The following is a 13,407-nucleotide window of genomic DNA, read 5'->3' on the forward strand; positions in this document are numbered from 1 at the left end:
GAACTTAACCTTTTTGTCCGTATTTCTTAATGTAGACGTAGTTATTGGAGATAATTATTAAGTATTACAGACTGAAATCTGCTGGAGAGTAATTAAATACTTCCTGCTTTCAGTTACTTTAAACACTAAGGCAGACAAGTCTGGTATGAATGCATCATTGATTTCACAAATAAATGTTATGCATTGTGTTTTTATTTATACAGTCTGTAGAGTTACACCTTGAAGCGATGCTCTCTGGCTGTTAATGAGAAAAAAAGCGAGCGCTTTGCTGAAGAGGCTCTCTGAAGAGGGAACACGAAGGATGGAGTTCTCCCTGTGGTTGTGATGCCATAGCCCAGCCACATCCCTCTTCTGAGCTGAGTGCAGATGCTTTTTCAGTGGGACAACCATTGCCTAAAGCTGTTCTGAGCACATGAACCTGTGGAATGGCTGAAAACCATGTTCCTGAGGCAGGTGGAAGGAAAGTGTCAGCAGTGATTTCATTGGGAGAAGCAGCTTGTTAGGCACAGACATGAGCTGTAAGTGGAAATTTCAGGAGAGAAATTTTGTGCTATAGATGATTCTAAAGTCCATTGGTTAAATACTGTTTATGTACAACAGCAAATGACATTGTCATCAGCCTCCTCTGGTTTTAAGGAGAGTTGTGGGGAAGAATTTCAAGAAAAAGGAGTTTTTTGTAGACATTGTCAACAGTGCTCTGAATGTGCTTTGTGCTGGCTGATGTGGAGCTGCAGTTTGTCTCAGCTGCAGGGGATGTGCTCACCTTTAATGCCCATTTTCAGTCCTCATTACATCCTGAGAGGATGGCTCCATCAATGCCCTGGGTTATGCCCTGGCTGGTACCCTACAGATGATGCCTGCTCTTACAGGACACGAACCAGCTCAAGGAAGCTCCAAGTTCAGCTGCTCTCATTTCAGTCCAGAAGATCCCAGACTTTGGGTTTTTAATAGAAGAAACAGAAATAGACTTCAGTTCATCAGTACAGGTAGGCTCCTTGACATACAACTTTCCCTTACTATTTTATTTTAGAATTAATTTTTGTCAGAGACCTGTGGCATTATTTCCCGCTTGTACATATTTCTAGCATCCTTAGACTGAATATAGTGGTCTGTTGATGGTCTTTTCCAAAGAGGAGTATTGTAGGTCTATTGGTGTTTACAGTTACATCCACAGCCATTCCTTCATGACTCATTTTGGACTCCGTCCAACCCTGATTATAATATGCAAACACCTTTTTCTAAACCTAAATTCACTTGGTGTGATGTCCTCCTGTTTCCTAAGAGGAGCTCTGCTTCTCCGCGGGCTGTGAACTCCAGTCCACGCCACCACTGGCAAAAGACACTGCCTGTAAATAGGTTTATAGAAAGAAAGTGGCAAGAAATTTGACATCTGATAGCAGAGCAGCTCTGTTACTTCTAAGTGGCAGAGTACAAAGCAGAATTAATTTAATACAGGTTGCTGTAACTTCTAAAGACAGGGAGAATATATAGAAATATTGCTGCCGATGTACTGGGAAACATTTTGGTATGAACTTTTGGCTCACTCTGTTAATTGTGTGTGTTATAGCAGAGGGGAAATATAAATAAGAGTATTTAACATTAATATCCTATTTATGGTTGCCCGTCACTAATTCAATTGGACCAGAGAATTTCCAGAGGTCCCTTCTAGCCCTCACATTTCTGATTCTAAAGGCTTTGTTCTCGCACTGTCCATTCCTGGTTGTTGCTGAGATGGTCAGAATAAGACTAAAGCCACGAGAATGGCACAAAGGCCACTTTAAAAGGGTGAAACACATCCACCAGCTCACCTGAGCCCTATGCTTGGATTGGTCAACTGCTCTACTGGCAGCAATTTAGGTTTAGAAGACAGAGCATCCCCAGGAGAAGGGTGTGATTTCCAGCAGCTACAGCCTACAGCAACAGCCATGGGATGATTTCCCACTGTGCTGGTGGCAGTGGTATCACCAAAGCCCTGTGCTGCTGCAGTGCCTCAGGTCGCTCCTGTCTCATGCACAAGTCTGCTTGCAAGCTTGCTAAAGGTGAAATGTGCTAAACATGTTCATGTTGCTTATCTTGCATGTTTTTTGCTATCAATGTTTTCAGGTTATTAGTATCGTGTTCGTTAGCTTGGCTAATGATTTGCATGTATTTTTAGATTGATGGAAGCAAAACAAAACTACTTCTTTGTTAATGAGAGGTGCAGAGGTGATGGAAAGGGAGAGGTACTGATTGCTGTTCCTTTTTCACACAGTAATGAAAGAAATCCACTATCTACTCAGAAAACCTAGAGAAAGTGAGTTAATTTGAAATGTTTCTACTGACAGTGTTTTGTCTGTGCAAATGAGATAGTCTCTGCATTTCTTCCATTAGTTTCAGTCAATGAACATGCAGCAGTTTTACACTGCATCCCTCCCTTCCTTAGCCATCAACTGGATGCAGCCCCTGCTACTGGAAAACCTGGGATTATTTTGATGTAGCATTGACTGTGATGTGAAAGAAACAGTAACCTCTGAGGATAGAAGTACGGTGGGTAACCTGAAAATCCTACCGGATGGGAGTATCTTCACTGCTTGGTTTGCATAATAAGGCTGCTAATGTGCTCTAGATGTCAGACACTGCTGAAGCACTTAGCTGAGTACATTTTGGGGAGCTTGGGGTTCTTTATATTCATCTTCTGAGTTTTGAGCCATTAAGTATCACACTCCCAAGTGTTTCTCTCTAAGCATAGGAGTTAGAAATTGCTTATTGTAATAGCCTAGCATCTGAAATTTCTACATTTATAGCCATTATCACATGACTCCAGGCAGTGATGGTACAGAACTACATTCTTTCTGACGTGTCAGTTACAGTTCTGGTCTTTCACCTGCTCTAATTTTTGTCCATCCTAAGGCATTGAGGAGCCTCGTCTTTGGGAATAATCCCTTCTTTCAATATAGAACTGGTTTGCTGCTTGTTCTTTTGATTCCCTCCGCTGCTTTAGCATGAATGATAATATTAGACCTGAAAGTAGCTTCATCAGAGCAACCCATGAGAAATCTCGGGATAGCTGACACATGAGGTTAGGGAAACATTTTTGCAGCATCGTCACTGCTTTTGCTACTGTGGTGAACTGAGGATGAGTCTGTGCTGTTGTCACTAAGGAATGATGTGAAAAGTCTGAAAGACTGTCAAGGGATTAAGGTATAAAGCCACCCTGACTTCAGGCCTGCCAGCACACTTCCCTTTGCTTTGGTTTCCTCCTGAATCATAGTTTTATGAATATACTTGGCGGTGGCTGGAAATTGAAATTACAGCCACAAAAAGTATAACCAAATGTCATTGCAGATGTGCTTTGGAAAGAAGATCCAAGCCTGCTGTGCTCAATGGAATTAGATAGTTTGAGAATTATTTCTTCTGAAATGGCCCAACGCAAATGTTAATTTTTCAGGACTGTGATGGAAAGGATGCAGTGCCTTAGTAAGTTCTGCTGCATTCTCGTGTTTCCTTTAGCTGCTTTTTATTACTCTGTAGCAGGATGTCAGGCTGTGATTGGGAATATTTCCCACCAGCCTCTGAACATATGCAAGCATGCTGTGAAATGAGCAGGGAGAGCTGGTGCACGCTGAACAGGAGAGGGCACTGGCACTCCAGCAGTCGTGCAGGGCTCAGCACCATGCTGCAGCCACACTCTGCAGTCGCATCGCTCATCCAGAACAAGACCCAAGGTTTGATTTATTGCATCTCAGTGCATACAGTCTTCATCTCACGTTCCTAATATAAGGAAAGAGCCTAAAATAAGGGAGTGAATGAACTGATTTTCTTGTCTTTCTCTCTCTGGAGGTAGGGAAAGAAAAAGGTTGGGGCTAACTTGCACCAGCTGAGAATTTGCCCTTTTCTATTTCATGCTTGCAAATTCATCTGTGGATGTCTATTGGTATGGCTCCTGTGAGTCTGTTTTTTTAAAAACTGCCTTAGATCATCTCTAGTTAGCACCTACATTAAGCATTTAGTACAAAAGCTAAGGTGACATTCACGTTTTTCAAGAGAACTTCAGGCTATCACTGTTTCTCTTCAGGTTGTAAAGGTGTGCAGTCTTTCACCCTGCAAGGCAACATCTTCTGCTTCTCCTCCACCCTTCAACCACCAGGAACTACAAAACACTGAATTTCCTTCCTACTCCACAGCATTAACGATCAATGTACTGCAGGCCAATTAGCACATGGTCCCTAACCAGCAGGCAGGGAGTGCTTGGCCATGCTGTGTCCCTCTGGCTGCTGTCCCACTGTCTGACAGCTCCACTGGTGGTGCTGGTGAAGGGCTCCCTGCCCTGAGTCAAAACACTGGGCACAGTCCTCTTTTTCCATAATTTCCATAATTTCTTAATTTTCAACTCTCGGTCTTCTGCTCTGCACAAGTAATGGGCCTGTAGTGTCAGAAAAGAACAAGTTCTATTTGGTTTTCATGTCAATGTAATTATGAACTGGGATAGCCCTCTAACCCGGCCTGAAGCTTCCAAGGAGGTCTGACACTGAACTAATGCCAGTCCATTCCTTCAGCTACTCATCAATCAAAGGAGAGTGTGTTTTGAACCTAGATCCTGCCTCTTGGTTCCATCAAAGTGTGGCAGAGGAATGGGAAACAAGGCTTAGGTGGCAGAAGCCTGTTCATTTCTCTTCCAAGTTGTTTTGAAATTTGTTCCTGCACTACATGAAGGTATGCAGACAGCAGAGAAGAAAGGCTGTAATGATGGTCCAAAATAATTGTCCTTCTGGAGCAGCCTGACTTCTAAATGTGTTCTCTTTATGGGAGGCATTGTTTGGCTATTTCATTGCTGTTCAGTTTAAACGATGAATGTCCGGCTGAGTTTTGACATGGACCCACAAGCCTCGCTGATCTTTGTGGCATCACCTTGAGCTCAGGCTCACCTAAACTAGGAGGCATCCTTTGCTCAGCCAATACTTACTTACTCAGTAAGTATTCATCATTTCATCACTCTCAATATGCTCCTGTTTGTTTCAAGGGCATGGTGGTCACCTGGGGACAGTAAGAGAGTTCAGCTGTGGGTGTTAAGAGAGGGCTCTATGTGTTCTGACTCATCTGGTACATCTGCTATATATTTTTTCCATTCATGAGATAGGCAATGTCTAGCTTGTCTTCAACTGCTTGTAGAGGTCATTCCTTCTATATCTCTTCATTTGCAAATATTTGCACATGTGCAAAAGACTTATTAACTTGCAGAACCTCATTAGAGTTCAGTTGTGCCAATCTATGTGCTTCCTTTAATGAAGGTCTGTCTGGAATTCCAGCCTCAGGATGGTCCTGATTCAGTGCCTGTCTGAAATAGGTGAACCCTTGAAGACTTAGAAAAAAAGAAGAGAGTAAAATATTTCTCTTTGTGGATGCATAAATATTCGAATGCTGAACTAAAAGGGTTCTCGTTTCATCATGCAAGCTGTTTGAAAGCATTGTTCATTCAGTCACAGGAGTATTTTAGTATGGAAAAAAAACTCAAACCTTGCCACAAAACATCTGCAGTCTGCAAAGATCTGTTCTGAAAAGCATCTTGTAGGCATTCTGCGATGCATCCCCAAAGGATTTATTACCTTCAGTTGGCTGACTCTCAGCAAATCCTCTTTCCATCATCTAGGTGGCACTCTGCAGTCTGAAAAGACTGCCTTTTGCAGATCAGTTGGAGAGCAAAGTTTCTGCAATCACAGCAGAGAGCCTGCATCTTTACTTTTATCTTTACTTTAAATTTCATTGGACTGTAGTTACATGAATGGGCAGGAAAGGAAGGGGAGGGTAGAGGAGGGGGAAGAAGTGACATCACTGGAATTTTTGTTACTGTTTATGAGCTCTGTGAACTTAGGGAAAAAACCAACAAGTCTTTTCTTCTGGATCAGGAGCCTTGTCCCTTACCATTTTCCTGATACATGCTGTAGATTTCAGACAGCCGCCTCACAGTGGACCTGCTTATCTCTTCCTTAAAGAACAATTTCCATTGTTCACACACCTATTTCTTGTCCTTGCAGGCTGTTCTCCTGAAACTTTCTGATAGAGAATATTGGGCTCAGCCAAGTTTGTTCATTCTCCTCCCCACATCACACAGCACAGCCTTCAAACGCTTGTGAGCAAGGACAGGGGCTTAGAAAAATAGCCGAAGATGTACTGTGTACATAATAGTTGTGGCTGAAATGCTAAGTCATGGCTTGAAGCTGTGATTGAGCACCTGGCAGGAAGGCAGGGCCAACCCAGGGGAGCTCAGGTGCATTCAATGCAGCTGAGTGAGCAGAAGGGCTGTAGCCAGGATCCACTCCTTTCCAGACCTCATTTAAGGGCTGGCAATAGAGGTGAGGGTATCTCACTGGAGATCCCTGTGTACCAGAGGCCTTCTGAAGGTAAGCAGCTGCTTTCCTTTGTTTCTTTGCCTATGGCTGTTGTATTTGAGCATGTTGTCACTTGTTGCAGCCTAGGACCTTGCTACTCTGCTGTCATTGCTGTGCTTTCCATTGTGTTACAGCATTACAATGGTATACTGCAGAAAATAGTGCTACTAGGATAGTAGCCTGAAAGGGAAACTGGCTGAGGAGAGACTGAGCACTGAAATGAGCGTTTGCTGAATATGGTGCAACTCTGTTGCTGACCTTTGCCTGGAGAAAGAATGCTTCTAATTGAAGATATCAGTACTGGAAATGGTGTCTGGAAATATTTAGTTGAGATGTTTCACTGCAAGTCTTCTGTGCCTGCTCTAACTGAGCTCTCTGTGCCCACTGGTAACTCGTGGTTTTCACCAGGCCCTAAGATCTTCCCACAGGAGCTCCAGTATACTTAGATATTTTCAGTGGGCGTTTCTTTGCAGGATAGAAACTACCAGGGGAGCAATGAGTTTGTCAGTCCAGTGCCCAGTGCCCACATTCATCCACTTATGGTTCTGCCCCTGAGTGGCTGCACATGCTGCATGTGGGGCGGATGTGACATGAGCACAACTCACCCAGTCCTCTTCCAGCTTGTATCAGCTCCTTCCTTCTGCCTTACTCACCCCTGATGTGACTGTCTGTGTGCCTGCCTCTGTTTCCTGAAGTTCTCCTTGACTAATTTCTGTGCCACTAGTGAGGCTGTTGTTGTGTGCAGCTGCTTCATGCTAATTTGCACTGGTTTAGCTTGCAAAACCCATGTTGACATTGTTTTGTGTTTGCATCAGTGTCCATCACTTGTTTGGAGCTAATGAGAGCTCTGGGATAGGATTTTGTACAGTTGTTGCCCTGTCCTTTAAACCCCTGCCCTTGAGGTCCATTACTGGTAAGACAAAAGAGGATGTAGTGTTGTGTTAATTGGGAGACTTAAATAAAATGACATAATGCTTTAATATTTAACCTACTTTTCCTGCTACTTGTATCTGATTATATGACAAAAAAACCCAACTTTACATGACTACATGTAGATAGCCATCCTGCCTGCACCCCCATCCCCATCCTTTCTGACCCTGTCTGTTGGCCCTTCCCATGATGTGCTCCTTTTGGGTAATGTTTTTACTTGCAGCTCAAATCACAGAATCACAGAATCATCCAGGTTGGAAGGGACCTCAAGGATCATGTAGTTCCAACCCCCCTGCCTAGCAGGGCCACCAAACACACACATTCAGATCAGGTTGCCCAGGACCCCGTCCAACCTGGCCTTGAACACGTCCAAGGACGAGGCATCCACAACCTCCCTGGGCAGCCCGTTCCAGGGCCTAACTACTCTCCTTGTAAAGAAATCCTCAGCTGTGTTGCTCAGTGCTCCAAGAATTAGTGGTGACTCTGAAAACCACAGCTGGTGGTAAACTCCACGCTCTTTCTTCAGAGTTGCTTGATGCTGATTTTGGAAAGTCTTTAAGTCTCATCTTTGCTTGCTGCACCCCCATTTCCCAGGACTGACTGCCTTGCAGGGATGCCAGCAGAAGAGTGATGGTGTGGTCTGAGCAGGTTGTCACCTGTCACACGGGCTGGGAGGTGTGACTGGATGGGACACGGGGTTGCTCACGCAGGATGTGAGTAACTTGAAGGAGCTATCCTGGTGCAGAGCAATTGGGGAGTGAGTAAGAGGTGACCTGGGCGTGCTGTCACAGAGCACCAGAAATAACCAGGCACTGCAGAGATGCAGCTGACGTGGCAAGAAGAAGAATTTCAAGCTTTTGGCAGCAAGCAAGAGGGTGGCAGGGCTCCAGGTGAGGTTCACAGTGTTACAAGCCAGAGCGGACTGAACCTGCACTGCTTCTGCAGCAGAGGTAGATGTCCACATCCCAGCAAAAGCCCTGCTGCATGGAAGGAGCATCTGACTGTGATCTGCCATAGCAAACCCCCTTTGTGACCCAGCAGCCCGCTTTGTGCTCACTGATTTTCTATTGAGGCTTCTGGTGTCTACCAGAAGTGCTTTAAAGGCAGAAATTATATCATTAAGGGATTAGGTATCCTTAATTACTTTTAATTTTTTTAATTTTTTTCCCCGCTCTCCCCATTCCTTCTGTCAGGCTGTCTTTGTGTTACTGATAGGATCTTTCTGATTTTTTTTTTTTTTTCCATTCAGAAGAACAAGTTTATTCAAATGCTTTCTGTGATTGTGCCACCCTCGAGTAAGAAACAGGACTGAGGAAAATTACAGGCAACCAAGTGGAATTGTTATCACTTTCAACACAGACTCTTTCTCCCCCCTCTATTCTGGTGAAAATAAGGGAAGGAAAACATTGCAATGATATAATAGTGGTCATCAGCTTCAAAATCTCCAGGCCACGTGTGAGATAGCACAGTGCTACTGGTGAGACTTGCATCTGTGCTGCAGGGTAATGCTTACTGCAAATTGTTGTATGAAAAGATAGGAAAATACCTCTGTAGTCTCTCTTAAGGTGAGAACAATTTCCTATGTAACTACATTAATTCCAAGTACCAGTTTGTGTGACTTTTGAAAAAGGTGTTTGCAGCTACCTAAGAACTCTGCATCATTTTTCAGTGCCCTGTTGTGTTCTTGACATTTCCGAGGTCAAACATATATTTTTCCCCACTGATGTGGCTTAAAATATGTCACATAAGTACCAGATTAATTGACTGCATAGGTGGCAGGCATCCCTGGGCAGTTTGTTGAAGCTCTTCATTTGCGTTCAGCTCAGGGCTGCCCTCGCTCTGCTGTGCTGTGTTCCCTTCTATCCCTGTGACCTTTCTTGTGTGCGTTGTCTGTACAAGGAGGACTTTGCACTATTGCGTGCAAACTATGTCTTAATTTGTGCTAATTATTCTTGATTGTTAGGAGAGTGGTCTCTTGGCAAGTCTGCCTTTGCAAAAAAGATCCTTACATTTTCTTTCAAATAGAGCAAACGGCACAGGGCTATAGCAGGGGGAGGCAGTGGATCCTCTTGAGGGTTTTTCAGGATGCGATAAGTGCATGGATGGTGGAGGATGCAGCAGCTGCAGAAATATCAGCTTTTAGCTTCCCTTTTTAATGGAAGTTCTATTTTAGAAAGTTTTAGTTAACGTCACCGTAAAGTTTATTTCCATTTTATTTATTTTTTAAATAAAGAGGCTCTAAAGCTCCTGGCTGGGTTTTCATTTTTGCTGGCTGAGGAAGAGAGGTGAGTTGGCTGCTTATCTCCTGTGGGAATGCTGTTGGCACTGCTCAGCCTGTTTCTGCCAGCACTGCCTGACCTACCTACAGCCATGACTCTTCTGCTGCCTCTTTGGGGCAGGTGAGGATGCAAAGTGCACTTTTATAGCCTTGTGAGTTGTGTCTATAGCGTGCAACAAAGCATGCAAACGCTTGTTTTGTGTGGGTTCCATGCCAGTGTTTCCTGGACTGTTCGAGTTCCTTTTGCTTCCTGAACTGCTGATGCCCAAACCCGGATATGATTGAATCTTGCCAAAGTCACTGTTAATAAAGAAATGATGAATCTGTGTTTTGGTTATAGGACTAAAGCAGATGCTACAGCCCTCATGGCTGCTCTTGCTGGTGGCTGAGAGTATCCATGGAGCTGGAGCAGCAGTCAGGGACGTGGGGCTGTAGCTGGGAAGTGCTGGGATGAAGGAACTGCAATGGGTCCCTGGTCCTAAATGTAGCACCATGGGACATCTGTGACAGGCTGAAGTTTGGCATCAACATTTGACATCTCTGAGCCACAGGAGTGACTCGGAGAGGCTGAAATTGAGCACCAATGTTGGGATTCTAATTCATTGTGTGGACTGGAGTTAGGTTTACAGGTTCAGTTATTTCTCCATTTCTTTACCTGGAATGAAAGGAATGTTTAGAGTTTTAAGCATATGGATAAAGCTAAATCAAAATGATGAAGTATTTAATTCCAGACTGAGAGCATCCGCACAAGAATAACTGTTTCAGAATAATTCATCACATAGATGATCTATTTTAACCAGAAAAACGAAGGAGGTATAGAGCTTTGGGAGTCAAGCTCCTGAAAGCATATGAATCACAGATTACAATAGGCTCTTTAAGAGCTATAGAAATGATAGTGCTGTTTCAGTAATGGCACAGCATGATCCCATCTATACATGAGTGTCATATATTTATGCTTCATACACGTATATTCCGATTTAAATATATACAACAAATTTCCAATTTCTAGTGTGGGCTTCAATTAAGAACTGGGACTTGTAATTTTTTGTAAAGAAATAATGTGATAGGGAAGAATGTAATTTATCAAAAAAGACTGCTGAATTTATGACAAGAAGAAGGAGATAATAGGATTTCTGAGATTGTATGGATGCTCTTTGCGTGATTTAAGAGGGCAAGATATAGAGGAACTTCAGTGAAAATGAGTTCTCTTTTCCCTGAGATTGTTTTAAACCTAATCTATTCTCACTTCTCTCTTATTTTATTGACGCACACAGATTCTTATATGAACACTTTTTTTTTATTGTAACAAATCTGCGTGGAAAAGGAAATATCTCATGCTGCAAACACCCATTAGTGCTAACAGTGTATTCCTTTGCAGTGTGAACGCGTTTTTTTTTTTATTATTTAAAGCTTTCTGTTGAATTCCAAACTCAAATTAAAATTGCTGTTCTGACATCTCCCCCTTTGTAACCTTACCTCATCGCTCTGCAGCTTTGTCACGTTGTTTTTTCTTCCTTACAATCAGACCAAGTGTCGTGCCCCACCATAGCTAGTGAGTGCATAGGTTTAAAGAACTCGTGATAGTTTAAAAGCACAACAGACATGACTGGAGGTGGCAGTTCATTTCTGTATAATTAGGCATAAAGGTTTGATGGGTCCTTGTGTGCTCCACTTGTGCACGATGACCTGATTGCAGTGAGCTTGCCAATAAGCAGAATATTTCTGCTTGCAGCTGGATCTTTGTTAGGTTGCCTTTGTCTTGTGACTGTGGGTTTCTCTAAAGCAATCTGCAGTGACCCCAGCATCTTCTATGCAGGTGGCTCAGGAAGGCAAAGCAGCTGCCTCCACAAGTACTTCTGAGTGACAGGTTGGGGCTTGGGTGGCTGTTTGACTAATGGAAGGGCTGAGGTTAGTGGGATGGGGATGCTTTGATGCAAGCAGCCAGCAGCACTGGCATCTTCCTCTGATGAGCACAGCACTTGCAGGCGTTGTTCCTGTTGCGTTTATTAGAGGAAAGCTCTGCTGTGTCTTGCTCATCTTAAAACAATGCTCTGTAAGCACTGACGTACATTAACAAGCGCTGATGTTATGCATATAGGCACAGACAAAAATTGCCTTTTACATATATTTTTCTTTATCTCTCTCTCTCTATAAAAAGACAAGGATTTTATTGTTCAATAAGATCACCTCCCTCACGTGGGTGTCCATCTAGAAGGAGGGCTCAGAACTTCTGCTTGAGCAGAGCCTTTTCTCTGCACATCACCCTGCTTCTCCCTAAGCTTCTTAGAGTTGATCATAGTCCAGCATGGTGCTCCCAATGGCTACTTGCCCTCTGCTTTTAAATATTTATTTCATTTACCACTTCAGGGCTGTATCCATTCTGACCAGACTAAGAGCTGTGTGATATCAGAGTTTCCTCCTCTTGGAAGGATGAACTAATTATGACTGAATTATCCCTATCACCACTGGGGAGAGCTGCATAGACTGAGCTTTGGAAGCCTCTTAGTATAGCAAGTTTTTCAGAGTCCATATAACTTCAGAATCTAGTCTAATCCTTCATATATTTTCAAGACTGTTCTTGAAATACAGTTACCAGACTGCTCACAGCATTTAGTTATGGTATCTTGGATATTGAAATAAACACCACAGCCGTGCATTTACTGCTTAATCTCCTATTTATATCCCTGAATTGCTTTTACCCTCTTAGTATCAGCACTACATTAGGAGTATGTGTGACTGGTTCTGTGCAAACCTTCTCATTTCCTTTTCTTAATTGCTGGTGACAAAATACTGTCTTCCGTGTTACTGGAGAGACCTGTGTACTTGGTTCTTACATAGATGATGTGTCTCTTACAGCTGCTGAGAGTGCTTTGTTCAAATAAATTGGTATTACTGGACTTTCCAGATCTGTTTCTGTCATTAATACTGTTCCTGGCATGGCATGTTGCCATGCACAAATTGCATCAGTAATGGTTTTGTGTATTTTCCAGGTAATGCAATGATGTGCTGAATAGGGTTGGATCACGGACAGAGGCAGTCTGGCTAATTCTGCGTTTATCGTGTCATGCCAGTTGGTAAACTTGCTTTAAAATAATTTGGGTACCTATTTTTCTATAAAATGTTTATTGAAAATATCTAGAAAATTTTAGTTTTCAATGGCTGGCAAGGGTAGTGATATGCACTAGTGGTGCCACCAGCTTCTCTTACACAGCAATTTATATACCATATCACTCCCATCTAGATTCGTGCCCAGCATCCACTCACATGAACTGATCTTTAGGTCCCACATACTCTACTTATTTTTTAAATTTTTTTTGGAAGTATTGGCGTATGCTGAGTTTCATCTGTAGTCATCTGATTTTATTACATTTGTCAAATTATCTTAATGGATTGGTACCACTGATTCAGACACCTCCCTGTGCAGCTTTTCCTCATGTGTTTGCTAAGAAGTAATACAAACCTGCTTGTTTAGAAAGGCTTATTTAGGGAGATTTTCCTAGCGGAAGGGATTCTAGCCAGAGGTCTGAGTCCTAGCAGTACTGTAAAATAGACTGTAATTCAAATTATAGCAATCCCATTGGTGGTTGGCAGCAGCTTCAACTGGCCCCAACTTGGGGAGAGCTCCTGGATGGGTTTGACCTGGCTGGTGAGCAGAGCTGCTGGCTCCTGGCTCGTGTACAGTGTGAGGCCCATCTGGGAAGAGTGGGTGGCCCTGCCTTTGGGCTCCTGGTGCAGCTGCTTTCCCAGCTTGGTTTAATACAGGAAATTCTGCTGTAAATCCCCAAACCTGGATAATGCCCCTGTACCTGAACTGGCAGCACTGTTCCTGGTGCG

General features: G+C 43.2%; 1 long non-coding RNA gene across 1 annotated transcript in view; it reads left to right on the forward strand.

Annotated features, from left to right (window-relative positions):
- The first annotated feature begins 217 nt into the window (after nt 1–217).
- Nucleotides 218–13,407, forward strand: part of LOC128079206 (uncharacterized) — a 127,466-nt gene continuing 114,276 nt past the window's right edge. The window contains exon 1 of the long non-coding RNA XR_008206025.1: nt 218–986. This is a non-coding gene — a long non-coding RNA (uncharacterized LOC128079206). The remainder of the gene's footprint in view (nt 987–13,407) is intronic.

Source organism: Tympanuchus pallidicinctus, unplaced genomic scaffold (genome assembly GCF_026119805.1).
Source record: "Tympanuchus pallidicinctus isolate F22 unplaced genomic scaffold, pur_lepc_1.0 scaffold18, whole genome shotgun sequence".
Taxonomy (NCBI): Eukaryota; Metazoa; Chordata; class Aves; order Galliformes; family Phasianidae; genus Tympanuchus; species Tympanuchus pallidicinctus.